This window comes from Oncorhynchus kisutch, linkage group LG22 (genome assembly GCF_002021735.2).
Source record: "Oncorhynchus kisutch isolate 150728-3 linkage group LG22, Okis_V2, whole genome shotgun sequence".
Taxonomy (NCBI): Eukaryota; Metazoa; Chordata; class Actinopteri; order Salmoniformes; family Salmonidae; genus Oncorhynchus; species Oncorhynchus kisutch.
Window position 1 is genome coordinate 10,425,077 of NC_034195.2, and position 15,201 is coordinate 10,440,277.

The 15,201-nt window shown below is 41.1% G+C and overlaps 1 protein-coding gene across 2 annotated transcripts in view; it reads right to left on the reverse strand.

Annotated features, from left to right (window-relative positions):
* The window catches only part of LOC109866858 (lissencephaly-1 homolog B), a 33,542-nt gene extending 27,478 nt beyond the window's left edge, over window positions 1-6,064 (reverse strand). Inside the window, exon 1 of one of the 2 annotated variants that reach the window (XM_020455732.2) lies at window positions 5,497-5,691. The gene's annotated coding sequence lies outside the window, so the exon portion shown is untranslated. Of the gene's footprint in view, window positions 1-5,496 lie in introns of both variants that reach the window. The other variant, XM_020455733.2, reaches the window with a different exon arrangement.
* Between the last annotated feature and the right edge of the window lie 9,137 nt (window positions 6,065-15,201).

A 15,201-nucleotide genomic window follows, 5' to 3' on the forward strand; every position in this document is an offset into this window, starting at 1 on the left:
AACGTACAAACGCTTGTATTGCTTTCGCTGTAAAGCATCATTTCAAAATCTGAGACGACAGGTGGATTAACAAAAGGCTAAACTGTGTTTTGCAATATTGCACTTGTGATTTCAAGAATATTTTCGAGTAATATTATTTGACTGTGGCGCTATGCTATTCAGCATTGCTGATGAGTTATACCGGATCCGGTATGGGTGGTTCAGAAGGTTAAATTCTATATTTAATAGGATTGTAAAATTCTACACTTATCACTCAATGGACAAAAAAAATTGTTTGATATTGTTTCATTAAACTTCCGACTTAGTCATAAACACAGGGGGATAGATGTTAGAACAAAAACAAGTTCTGTGAGCCATTGCCAAAAGCTATGAAATCTGGTTAACTGAAAAGCCTAATTTTCAGACTTTGTATCCTACCTTGTAGTAATAATTGGGGATGCGTAGTAGGTGAACATATCGGAATCATCCGATATTAGCCAAAACTGCCAACATCGACCCCGATGTCTAGTTTAACGGCAATGTGCAAAACTAATGTCAAAGCAGACATGCATACCTATAACATAGGTACATGACGTAATGACACCACGTAAAATGTTGCGCTACACCTCCCACCCTGTCTGCCGAATTCTTTCTTTGCTCTTGCTTTCCTTAACAATCAACTGTTCTCTGTCGTGGGTGATGTTGGCTTTCGCCGACTGGTCAAGCACCGGTACACTACCAAGTAAACTATTTTTCAGATGTTGTCCTACCGGAGTTACACAGTAGTAGCGTCACGACTGACAATTGGACCAGCGATATCAGCCCCATGAGCATGCCGAGTCTGACAGCACAGTGGGTCATCGAGGATTTTGTACTGAGGAAAGTCGTATTGAAAGCTCATGAATGTGCTGGTTGCCATATTAGTGAACCTCCACCCCAAAAAGGATTGATCTCAATACCGCAGTGCACAGCTGAAGCACGTGCAAGACATGGCTGACATGAAGAGAACCAAGCAACTATTGACAAAAGCAGGAAATGAAAACATTGCAGAGGAACGGCGTTTGAAATCTGAAACAGCCACTGAGCATTTTGAAGCACAAACACCAGATGATTTGGTTGAAAGGTTACAGTCATTCTCATTATGCGGCCGCTGACATTTTGTACATAGGGTCCAACCTTTTTGGTTGTGATACCAACCGCTGGTGGTGGTGGTCGAGACTACATGCATCACCGTACGAGGCCGCCAGAGCAGAAAACAAATCTAGTTGTAAACTCCCCTATGAGAACAGTGAGGAGCAGACAGGCCCCTAGACAGGGGTAATCTTAGAACAAATCTAAGATATTACTGAAGTGTCCCACACTGGCTGTAAAAGAAGTCCGGTGGACTTCCACCTCCAAAACAAATGGCAAAAATAGTCATGCCTTGCCATGTGTAGATTCAACTACAATAAAACGAGTAAAATGCTCCATATCAAGTGTTCCGGTAGGATAACATTTCTGAATAAAATCGGTAGGACAACTGGTCCCCTTGAGTACCAATGCTAAACGATATCATAACCGCCATCGATAAAAGACCATACTGTGCAGCAGTCTTCATCGACCTGGCCAAGGCTTTCAATTACCACATTCTTATCGGCAGACTCAATAGCCTTAGTTTCTCAAATAACTGCCTCGCCTGGTTCACAAACTACTTCGCAGACAGTTCAGTGTGTCAAACCGGAGGGCCTGTTGTCCGGACGTCTGGTATTCTATGGGGGTAGCACAGGGTTCAATTCCCGGGACGACTCTTTTCTTTGTATATATCAACAACGTTGCTCTTGCTGCGAGTGATTCCCTGATCCACCTCTACGCAGACAACACCATTCTGTATACATCTGGACCTTCTTTGGGCACTGTGTTAACCAACCTCCAAACGAGCTTCAATTCCATACAAGTCTCCTTCCGTGGCTTCCAACTGCTCTTAAAACGCCAGCAAAACCAAATGCATGCTTTTCAACCGTTCGCTGCCCACACCTGCCCACCAGACTAGCATCACTACTCTGGACGGTTCTGATCTAGAGTACGTGGACAACTACAAATACCTAGGTGTCTGGCTAGACTGTAAACTCTCCTTCAAGACTCATATCAAACATCTCCAATTCAAAATGAATTCAAATCTAGAATTGGCTTTCTATTTCGCAACAAAGCCTCCTTCACTCAAGCCGCCAAACTTACCCTAGTAAAACTGACTATCCTACTGATCCTTGACCATGGCGATGTCATCTACAAAATAGCTTCCAACACTCTACTCAGCAAATTGGATGTAGCCTATCACAGTGCCATCCGTTGTGTTACCAAAGCACCTTATGCCACCCACCACTGAGACCTGTATGCTCTAGTTGGCTGGCCCTCGCTACATATTCGTCGCTAGACCCACTGGCTCCAGGTCATCTATAAATCTATGCTAGGTAAAGCCCCGCCTTATCTCAGCGCACTGGTCACGATAACAACCACCCGTAGCACGCGCTCCAGCAGGTATATCTCACTGGTCATCACCAAAGCCAACACCTTCTTTGGCTGCCTTTCCTTCCTTCCTGGAACGAACTGCAAAAATCACTGAAGCTGGAGACTTATATTTCCCTCACTAACTTTAAACATCAGCTATCTGAGCAGCTAACCGATCGCTGCAGATGTACATAGTCCATCTGTAAATAGCCCAACCAATCTACATACCTCATCCACAGTTTTTATGGACTTTTCTGCTCTTTTGCACACCGGTATCACTACTTACACACCATCCTCTGCTCATCTATCACTCCAATGTTAGTCTGCTAAATTGTAATTACGTTGCTACTATGGCCTATTTATTGCCTTACCTCCTCATGCCATTTGCACACACTGTATATAGACTTTCTTTTTTTTCTATTGTGTTGACTGTACGCTTGTTTATTCCATGTGTAACTCTGTGTTGTTGTTTCTGTCGCTTTGCTTTATCTTGGCCAGGTCGCAGTTGTAAATGAGAACTTGTTCTCAACTAGCTTACCTGGTTAAATAAAAGTGAAAAAATAAATAAAAAATGCTACCAGTCAGTCCAGCAACAACCAGTAAGAGGATTAGAGACCGCACAAGTCAAATTGCTATTGATAATAGCGACAGATGAGTTAGTCACTCAGATTGCAACACGTGGAATAGAATCTAATAGAACCCTCCATTCAGGAGTCATGAACCATGATCACAACGCGTACGACTGGTTCAGTGCTTATAGAGTACTTCCGTCATGAGGTTAGCTCCTCAGTGGATAAAATAGCTATGAGATAGTGGTGATAGGTATGAAGGAGTCTATAATGGTGTAAGACACATTAACGTGCAGTAAATCTACTACCGGACACCTTAACATATGTGTTGAGGTTGACGTAAACTCTTACTGACCTCCATTGACATGGAAATGATCTGATGAAGTCAGGTTGCAACCTGTTCAGAATGAGTCCATCAGGATACTTGGTTCTTTCCCTTGGCATGTGCGCTTATGTAAACATAAACGCACACGTACAATGGAATATTTACTGAGGATTTATGCTCGGATCACTTAAGGGTACGAACAAAATACCAGCCTTAGTAAAGTTGAAAATTTACTCCGAGGTCAATAGGTCATCCCTGTAGACTGGGTTTCAGCTGGTGCCTTTCAGCTGTAGACTTATGTAGTTATCAACTTGGGATAGTGCCCTAAGCAACACACCACAAATTAGGAACACCCTAGATATGACATTAGACAGATTGTAAAACTGTCATGGTCAGAACATATTGATTCAATGGCTGTAAAGATGGGGAGGTCTGTCCATAATATAGAGATGCTATGTTTTTTTGACACCACACTCCAAAAAGCAAGTCCTGCCGGCTCTAGTTTTAGCTCATCTTGATTATTGTCCAGTCATATGGGCAAGTGCTGCAGCTGGCAGAGAACAGAACTGCATGTCTTGTGACACTTCTTGTTTTTATAAGAAACATTAATGTTACAAATTCCAAAATTGATTGAATATTCAACTTACACTTACCTCACCAGACATGCCACAAGGGGTCTTTTCACCGTCCCCGGGTCCAGAACAAATTCAAGGAAATGTACGGTACTATACAGAGCCATGAGTGCATGGAACTCCCATCTTATATAGTACAAGTGAACAGCAAACCTGGTTTCAAGAAAGAAATAAAGCAACACCTCACGGCACAACGCCTCTCCCCCATGTGACATACTTCTGTTTATATACTGACATGTATGTGTAACTGATAGATGCACACACACACTAAATGATTTTAAAATGTATGTAAATTGTAAAGTCCTGTATGTAATCCCTTTTTCAAGACTAGCTGTCGCCATTGGGGTCAGCTAATCGGGATCCTAATAAATCAAATCAAGCCTCATTCCTTGAATCTCAAGACAACTCTGATAGTGTTTTTTTCCCACAGTTGACGCCATGTTGCGTCCTACTTATATCAGTACACTGCTAACAACTTAAACATTAGGAAATGTCTATTTGAGCAAATAAAAATCCCATAGCAAACAAGCCATACATTTTTTGTTGTTTACCAAATTTGACACCCATTGCCCTCCATACCAAAACGCCTTGCTTGGTGGGCGAAACGCCACCTGCTGGAGGGAGATCGGTCCATCTCGGCAGAACCTCTCTTCCTCTGGAAGGTGGCCGCCAGCCAACCACAGGACCACGTTCTGTGTAACTTATTTATGATGAACCACCGCCAAAGCAAGAAAGTGTTACTAATTTAGTTAACGTTAAAAGGAAACCATTTAGATAGCTAGCGAACCTTCTGAAATGAACAGTTTGCTGACTAGCTAACTTTCCAAAAGGCCAGCTAGGTAGCTAACGTTAGTGGTTAACGTTACATACGTCGGCAACTCCTTAGCAATATTAAACATTTGCATTACTGCAAAGGTGAGACTAAAATATGTGGTTTAGCCAATTTACCAGTGTATGATATAGCTAACATCGAAGGAATGTTAACAGCTAACGTTAGCTAGCCAGCTGGGACAAGGTTGCAGCGATGGACAATTAACACGCCCTTCCAGCCAACTAACTAGCCACCTAACGGGATGGCTAAAGAAATGCAGCTGATTCGTTACCATTTTACTACCAAAGTCCTCTTGTCAAACATGACATTGTCGTCTCAACTTAACGTACATAAATATATAACGTTAGTTAATCAATCACCTCCCGACCATTAAAGTGAACCAATTGAACCGTGGTTAATTGCTATATAAATTTGCCATGTTTAAAATCCATCCAGCTAACGTGCCATGTAAACAAACTCGATGCAAATGCCAAAACATTCACTGTGAGGCAACATAAGAAATGTATCAGAGCAAGATCATGACATTATCTAGCTACAAGAATCAGTTTCCCAACCTTATGTTACTGTAACAGCCTCTTCGCCATTTTGAAACAGACGGGAGGCGCACACAAATAAATCTGCAGCCACATCGTCATCATTGCCGCTTCGTTTTATGGCAAAACAAGATCAACTCACCCTTCTATGAATGATCTGTCTCATAGTCCTTGTTCTGCGATAATTAAAAAAAGGCGATCAAATGTTTTGTTTTTGCTCAGACCCTGCTGGGTGACATCTTGTTTTCTGCTGCTGTATTTCAGTCAGGCGTCACTACCGCCTCCGGACCGCGCGTGGGCTGACAGTACGGCGCGCACGCGCAGTCCAACTGTCCTCGAGGAAGGTTTGGGACACCGGATACTAAAAGTACGCACATGTTGAATTTCCTGGTCGCACATTGAGATCCGATAAACAAATGTGTTAGTTCATTTTGCAAGTTTGTATCATAATTCGCAAATGTGTAATATAATTTCGCAACCTTGTATCATGTGTGAAATATGTAATTTCACATTTGCAAAGCATTCAACTCATTTAGAAAACTTCGAATTGTGAATCTTCTGTGAATAAAACATATTTGCACATGCCGAATCTGGAAACTCGGAGTTGACAAATTTAACGTCTAATTTGTTTCAAAATGGTTTGTAGTTGTAAATCCGGGGTTTGCACAGCTGTAACGCATGCTTTTGCTTGTAATCTGTCTGCATTAGCAAATACACGATGGCTCTGGGTGCAGGACGTTTTACTCCTGACCAATAAATTCCCTGACACAGCCGCCTATTGCTGCAACCATTGGCTGAATTTTTCCATCAATCAAATATCAGGCCGTTCCTTCCCACAGCACAGGGTCGTAATTTAGTTACCGCAGCCACAAAGGAATAAACCATGCCGATTTCTACAATTGATCTTAAAATCTGATTTTAAACCTAACCGTGAGCACACTGCTAATCGTATGCCAAACCTTAAATTAAGACCTCTTTTTTTAAATCATACATTTTTACGATAAGGCCAATTCTGTGGTAACTAGTGACCACAGCACTGGAGTCTTTGAGTGTTGAACTAATGGGTGTTTGAGGTGGAGGGACTACTGGGTTTAGCATGTCCCTGGAGGGGGCTAAAATGATATTTTTGCTTGGAGAAGTTTAATATTGAGTCGGGTATTTGGTTTAAGGACATGGTTATGATAGATACGTTTGGTCCAGTGTGAGTGATATTTTTGAAGAGGGTGGAACCAGGCCTTTTGGCCAGTGGTGTAAAGTACTACTTAAGTAGTTTGTGGTATCTGTACTTTACTATTTATATTTCACTACATTTCACTACTTCACTACATTTCACTACTTCACTACATTCCTAAAGAAAATGATGTACTTTTTACTCTATACATTTTCCTTGACACCCAAAAGTACTTGTTACATTTTTGAATGCTTAGCAGGACAGAAAATAGTCCAATTCGTACACGTATCAAGAGAACATCCCTGGTCATCCCTACTACATCTGATCTGGCGGACTCACTAAACACAAATGCTTTGTTTTTAAATTATCTCTGAGTGTTGACCCTGGCTCTCCGTAAATACGAGAAGAAGAAAAAAAAGAAAAAGTGTGCCGTCTTGTTTGCATTATAATATAATTTTTATTTTTCATACTTTTAATACTTAAGTATATTTCAGCAGCTACATTTACTTTTAATATTCAAGCATATTTAAAACAAACTACTTTTAGACTTTTACTGAAGTACTATTTTACTGGGTGACTTTCACTTGACTCATTTTCTATGACAGTATTTTTTACTTTTACTCAAGTATGAGATTTTTGTACTTTTTCCACCACTGCTTTTGGCTGATCCATGGGTGGTTTCAGGTTTGTTGGAAAAGTTGGTGGGTGCTGTTGAGTCAGTGAAAGGTAACCCGAAGTGGACTTTTGTGTTTCTTCAGATCAGAGGGATCAAGCGCTCTGTGTGATGCAATTTAAGGATAGACCTGTATCTTGCTTTGCGCTTAAGGCACCATTGAAGGGAGTCATTTCTGGGGTAGCGTTAAGTGTGGAGGTGGAGCAATTTAAGTTGAATATTACTGGTGTTGGTGATGCCTGCCATTTGGTGCGACGCAGACCCGGTGGGGAGAGTGGTGACAGAATATTTTTTTTTGTTGCTTTGATTAAGAGTTTTTATCTGACAAAGGTAAAAGAATCCAAGATGAGGGAAGTGTGTGCAGGAGGACATGGGACAGAGGAATGTGTAGTTTCTGTGGGGGAAAATGGTGTGTGTCAACTATAGGGGTGTCCATGTTGCTGGGGATCGGAGGTGTCCAAGGTCAGAGTTGTGCAGAAGATGTCGTATGCTGAGGCAGTGAAGAAAAATCTGCTTTAATATTGCATGTAGATTGTGGCTTTCATCAATGTAATTGTCTGCGTCATTTCCAATTGATTTCTATTTGCCATGTATATTTCAACTGTGCTGTTTAAAAATAAGTTTCTAAACTTTTCTATTCTCAGTTTTTACAGATTGTAAATTAAAAGATACATATTTTTGCTAAAAGTATTAGTATATTATTGATCGATTGACTGACTTTTCAAATCACCAGCAGTGCTATTTGCAGAGTTAGCTCCAGGTAAATTTTGCAATTCTTCAGCCATTCCTAAACCTGCGACCAAAAACAAGCTACTTACTGTATGGACTGTAGCAAAACAAATGATCTAATGATTCTGTCTCTTCGCATTAAAATCTGCAGAGCTGGGATGGTTGTATCCCCCATACATATATACACTACCAGTCAAAAGTTTGGACACCTACTAATTCCAGAGTTTTTCTTTATTTGTACTATTTTCTACATTGTAGAATTATAGTGAAGACAAAAACACACATTGACACATGTAGTAACCAAAAATAGTGTTAAACAAATCTATATTTGAGTCTCAAATATATTTTGATTTGTTTAACACTTTTTGGTTACTACATGTGTCAATGTGTGTTATTTCATTGTTTTGAAGTCTCACTATTATTCTACAATGTAGAAAATAGTAAAATTAAAGAAAAACCCTGGAATTAGTAGGTGTCCAAACTTTTGACTGGTAGTGTAGTTCAACAATTCCCACATCAGGTGGGGTTTCAGTGATCTGAAAGTACGTTATACTAAAATAGTAAGACAAACAACTCCAAGTCAATCACAAATTTGAAAGACTACAGTATATGCAACAATGGTTTATACAATTGCATTGTTTACCTCAGTCAACAGCTGTGACTCCCATCCATATTCGGTGAAGACCTGGATGCTGTTGGGTGTGCAAAGAGAATTACCTTTGCACAATCCCATCGGGCATTTTCGTTTTAGACTATACCTAGCTAACGTTAGCCAAAACAAATTGGAATTAGTCAAATAAGGTTTGCGAACTCGTAACATATTGTATGAATTGCAATTCATAACATACACTACACGACTAAATGTACAGTGCCTTGCGAAAGTATTCGGCCCCCTTGAACTTTGCGACCTTTTGCCACATTTCAGGCTTCAAACATAAAGATGTAAAACTGTATTTTTTTGTGAAGAATCAACAACAAGTGGGACACAATCATGAAGTGGAACGACATTTATTGGATATTTCAAACTTTTTTAACAAATCAAAAACTGAAAAATTGGGCGTGCAAAATTATTCAGCCCCTTTACTTTCAGTGCAGCAAACTCTCTCCAGAAGTTCAGTGAGGATCTCTGAATGATCCAATGTTGACCTAAATGACTAATGATGATAAATACAATCCACCTGTGTGTAATCATGTCTCCGTATAAATGCACCTGCACTGTGATAGTCTCAGAGGTCCGTTAAAAGCGCAGAGAGCATCATGAAGAACAAGGAACACACCAGGCAGGTCCGAGATACTGTTGTGAAGAAGTTTAAAGCCGGATTTGGATACAAAAAGATTTCCCAAGCTTTAAACATCCCAAGGAGCACTGTGCAAGCGATAATATTGAAATGGAAGGAGTATCAGACCACTGAAAATCTACCAAGACCTGGCCGTCCCTCTAAACTTTCAGCTCATACAAGGAGAAGACTGATCAGAGATGCAGCCAAGAGGCCCATGATCACTCTGGATGAACTGCAGAGATCTACAGCTGAGGTGGGAGACTCTGTCCATAGGACAACAATCAGTCGTATATTGCACAAATCTGGCCTTTATGGAAGAGTGGCAAGAAGAAAGCCATTTCTTAAAGATATCCATAAAAAGTGTCGTTTAAAGTTTGCCACAAGCCACCTGGGAGACACACCAAACATGTGGAAGAAGGTGCTCTGGTCAGATGAAACCAAAATTAAACTTTTTGGCAACAATGGAAAACGTTCTGTTTGGCGTAAAAGCAACACAGCTCATCACCCTGAACACACTATCCCCACTGTCAAACATGGTGGTGGCAGCATCATGGTTTGGACCTGCTTTTCTTCAGCAGGGACAGGGAAGATGGTTAAAATTGATGGGAAGATGGATGGAGCCAAATACAGGACCATTCTGGAAGAAAACCTGATGGAGTCTGCAAAAGACCTGAGACTGGGATGGAGATTTGTCTTCCAACAAGACAATGATCCAAAACATAAAGCAAAATCTACAATGGAATGGTTCAAAAATAAACATATCCAGGTGTTAGAATGGCCAAGTCAAAGTCCAGACCTGAATCCAATCGAGAATCTGTGGAAAGAACTGAAAACTGCTGTTCACAAATGCTCTCCATCCAACCTCACTGAGCTCGAGCTGTTTTGCAAGGAGGAATGGGAAAACATTTCAGTCTCTCGATGTGCAAAACTGATAGAGACATACCCCAAGCGACTTACAGCTGTAATCGCAGCAAAAGGTGGCGCTACAAAGTATTAACTTAAGGGGGCTGAATAATTTTGCACGCCCAATTTTTCAGTTTTTGATTTGTTAAAAAAGTTTGAAATATCCAATAAATGTCGTTCCACTTAATGATTGTGTCCCACTTGTTGTTGATTCTTCACAAAAAATACAGTTTTATATCTTTATGTTTGAAGCCTGAAATGTGGCAAAAGGTCGCAAAGTTCAAGGGGGCCGAATACTTTCACAAGGCACTGTATATGGACACCTGCTCATCAAACATCACATTTCAAAATCATGGGCATTATTATGGAGTTGGTCCCCCCTTTGCTGTAATAACAGCCTCCACTCTTCTGGGAAGGCCTTCCACTAGGATGTTGAAACATTGCTGCTATAACAGCCTCCACTCTTCTGGGAAGGCCTTCCACTAGGATGTTGGAACATTGCTGCTATAACAGCCTCCACTCTTCTGGGAAGGCCTTCCACTAGGATGTTGGAACATTGCTGCTATAACAGCCTCCACTCTTCTGGGAAGGCCTTCCACTAGGATGTTGGAACATTGCTGCTATAACAGCCTCCACTCTTCTGGGAAGGCCTTCCACTAGGATGTTGGAACATTGCTGCGGGGACTTGCTTCCATTCAGGCACAAGAGCATTAATGAGGTTGGGCGATTAGGCCTGGCTCGCAGTCGGAGTTCTAATTCATCCCAAAGGTGTTCGATGGGGTTGAGGTCAGGGTTCTGTGCAGGCCAGTTCTTCCACACTCATCTCAACAAACCATTTCTGTATGGACCTTGCTTTGTGCACAGGGGCATTGTCATGCTGAAACAGGAAAGGGACTTTCCCAAACTGTTGCCATAAAATTGGGAGCACAGAAATGTCTAGAATGTCATTGTATGCTGTAGCATTGTTCGTACGTGTACACAGACTGACACGTTCTGGTGTCCAGTATTCTGGTTTTGCTGGAGAGGTGTGTGTGTCTAGCTACGCTACATGACTAAGAGTATGTGGACACCTGCTCGTTGAACACCTCATTCCAAAATCATGGGCATTTATATGGAGTTGGTCCCCCTTTGCTTCAATGGAGTTGTCAGGGCTTTGTACAGGCCAGTCAAGTTCTTCCACACCTATCTCTACACATTTTTGTATGGACCTCGCTTTATGCATGGGGGCATTGTCATGCTGAAACAGGAAAGGGCCTTCCTCAAATTGTTGCCACAAAGTTGGAAGCACAAAATTGCGTATGCTGCAGTGTTAAGGTTTCCCTTCACTGGAACTAAGGGGCCTAGCTCGGACCATGAAAAACAGCCCCAGACCATTTTTCCTCCACCAAACTATAGAGTTGGCACTATGCATTCGGGTAGGTAGCATTCTCCTGGCATCTGCCAAACCCGTTTGCACTGCTCCAGAGTCCAATGGCTGCGAGCTTAACACCACTGCAGCCAACACTTGGCATTGCGCATGGTGATCTTAGGCTTGTGCGGCTGCTCGGTTCCCGACGAATAGTTCTTGTGCTGATGTTGCGTCCAGAGGCAGTTTGGAACTAGGTAGTGAATGTTGCAACAGAGGACAGATGATTTTTATGCGCTTCAGCACTCCCGTTCTGTGAGCTTGTGTGGCCTATCACTTCGCAGTTGAGCCATTGTTACGCCTAGACGTTTCTACTTCACATTAACAGCACTTAGTGATCCTCCTTTAAAAGTTGCGAGCATGCACCGCGGGACTTGAGGTACCCAGCTTCATTGCTCCAGACCACCACAAGGGGGAGTTGGGACCCAAATGCACAAGTGTTAAGGTTTTTTATGAACAGTGGTTCCAATGACGAATTTTGATGCGAGCCACCCTTGCGGCGTTCAAAGATGGCTGACAAAACATTACGGTGGAACTAAATGTACATTTTTATGAAGTCGAGTCAAGCAAAAAAAGTACAATTGAGAGGAATGTTTAATGTAGAGATGTTTGTGCATATTGTCATAGTTCATGAAAACCTCCATTTAGCAAGTTACCTGACTAGCTAGTGTTAGAATTGATTTGTAATTCGTGTTAGTTTTAGGGACACAAAAACCAGCAAACCAGGCTGTCTTGTGAAACAGTGGATGTAAAAAATCTAGCTAGCTAAAGCATTGAATGTACAATTTATAAGCTTGCCTTGCAATGCAGCTGAAGTAAGGTAGTCAACTATTTACTTGCTTATTGTGTAGTGGAGGATAAAAAATAACTGCCTATGGATGTGTAGCTAGCTACAGTAGCTGATCTGTGTATGGACTGTAAAAACATTAGATTGGTATGACTATTAGTTCAGAACCTAAACCTCAGCTATCATAGTTGTATCAACTTCAAGTATGAATGGCATTGAGGCCTATGGATAGGCCTAGAGTATAATATAATAACTTTGTGCCAAGGATGCAAGTCCTATATACATGTACTGTAGTTATTACCACGCATGAGATTCCCACATCGTAGCCTGTACATTGAATATATTCACTGCTCGTGTACTCTTCCTTGGCAAATAAAAGTTATTCAGGTATGAATCTGAGACATTTTTTCAGTCATATCAAATTCCATTATTTGAATGATACTGTGTCTGCATTACAATTATACACTTCAGTGTTTGCTGCTCCTGGGACAATGATTACATATTGTAACTATGCAATAGACTAGAAACATTATCGTTTTCTGTATATATGTATAGTTTGATTTGTAATTCATATCTAACTCCGTTCATCTGCATTAATCTGAGGACACAGGATAGTATTTCAATGAGACACTTAATTTCAACCAGTGGAGAATGTGAAACACTTTATTGAAAGGTCATTATCCAGGTGTTACTAAATACATGTATTTATAATATTACAATTATTTTGCAAGTTCAATATGTACTTCAATGCACATATGGTGTGCGTTATAAACCGAGGAAGACGCGGTGGGGAGAGGTAAGAACAGCGGCAGACAGCATATGTTTAATGAATTACAGTGCTACCCTAATATTCTCTCAGTTCATCACAATTGCGGTGTCTCCTAACCAACCGTCGGGCCAACTAGGGGCCCAAGGTTATCTTAAGAGCGGGTGAGGTGACAATGACGGGACTGGCTTCCTCACATCAAAACATACCTGCAGAAGAGAGACAGATGGATAGAGAGAGAGGGCATGATTAAACCCGGTTTGTTTTATTCTAACACGGCCAGTCATCTTAAATCAGGAGGTGAAATGCAAAACTGACCTTGGATCATTAACTCTGGGACTACTACATCTGTCTGTATTTCAATGTAAAGTATCTTTAATAATTCTTCCTGTTGACCCAACCAAGTGACATCTCACCTATGAAGAGAGGCTGTTATTGTGTGTGGTCTCACCTGGTATCTACACTAAGTGGCTACAGAGTACTTTATACTGAAAAACAGACACGAGGACAAACAACAGAAGATACTATGTGACGCAGACACCTATTGGAGTGTACCTGAAACATTTAAATATAGAGGGCTATGTGTCTCACCACTTGGTTATTGCAAGGCTAACCCGCAGGGAAGTCATAACTTGGCAGCAACAGATAGCCATTTTCACTGGACTGGACTGTGTTTGTGTGGTGCAAGTCTGAAAATTAGCAGCTGACATTCAGGTTTTTTTAATGAATGCATGGGAGACAGGTTCCATGTACAACAAGACCGGCAGAGATGGAGAAAAACAGAACAGTTTAATTACCCCTGTTATGGACACTTGCCAGTAATAAAGCTTCCACGGCCTGTTCCTTGGACAGTGAACATCTGGCAATATCTACATTTGACCCCTTGATCAGCTCGCTCTCTGAAAGAGAACAGCTTTTTTTATAGATATGAAGATAACCAAGATATGACCGTACGCAAAAGTAAATGTGAAGCAGCAGAAGTCATTTTCAGGATACGTCAATACAGCCCAGTGCTGCTTACCTGAGATGCCATCTTCGTATGTGTCCGCTTTGAATTCCTTTGGGTTGGAAAAAAGTTGGTTTCAGAACAATCATTTTTGATTGGAAATAAAAAAAAGTTGCTTGTGACAAATACACAAATGTAGCTCCATAGCATATAACAATTTACTTGTAAATAACCACACCTTCATACAAATGTGCTACTGTATGCAGAATTCTTGACAACTGAAGATGCTGCCATATCCTGCCAGCACGCCCACAAGTGAGCCACTCAGGAGCAGAATGATGCGTGGAAAAGGGAAAATAATGAGATGGCAACAGCTGAACAATAGACTATTCAACCTTTACGAAAGAATAGTCTAATAGCCGTGCTAACGTTAGGTGTTTTTTTTTCTCACACCGATTAGACCAGATTTGCCCTAACGACCAAGGGTTAGCTTGCTACTCTATGTAATAAAGTAATGACTTTTCAAATAAGTTACCTTACGTTATGTTGGCTGACAATGTTAGCTACTCTGTCCTTATGAACCACATAGCATATCATTACAGCAGTATGTACCGGTATGTTAGCTAGCTACCTAACGTTAGTAGTTATACATCAAACTTGCCAGTATATTAACTATAGGCTATCAAACTACCCAATGTTTATTGACTTGATTATTCTCGTCATTCTTAGGTTAGCTAAATGGTATAGTCATTGTGCTTTCTCAATGAACATTTGGGTGGTTTCGTAAATTCGCTCTAGCTATCTATAGGCTGGAAAATAGAACGAGTCACCCAAGGCTGAAAAACAGCTTAACATTGGCTACACTGGAACAATAGCGTGAGCCCATAGCAAATTAATGGAATTGAACGTTCGCAGAGCCTGTTTTGACTGGAGTGACGCTTAGAATTACATTAACCTCTGCACACCGAACCCGTTAGCAGGATTAAAATTGACTACATACGGTGATCGCTACATAGTCATATTAAACATTCATGAAAATACAAGTGTCTCACATGATTCGAAAGCCTAGAATCTTGCTAATCCAACTGCGTTGTCAGATTTTTTTAAGGATTTACTGCGAAATACAATGCGATTATCTGAGGATAGAGCCCCATAAAAAAACTATTTCAACCAGCACAGGCGTAACA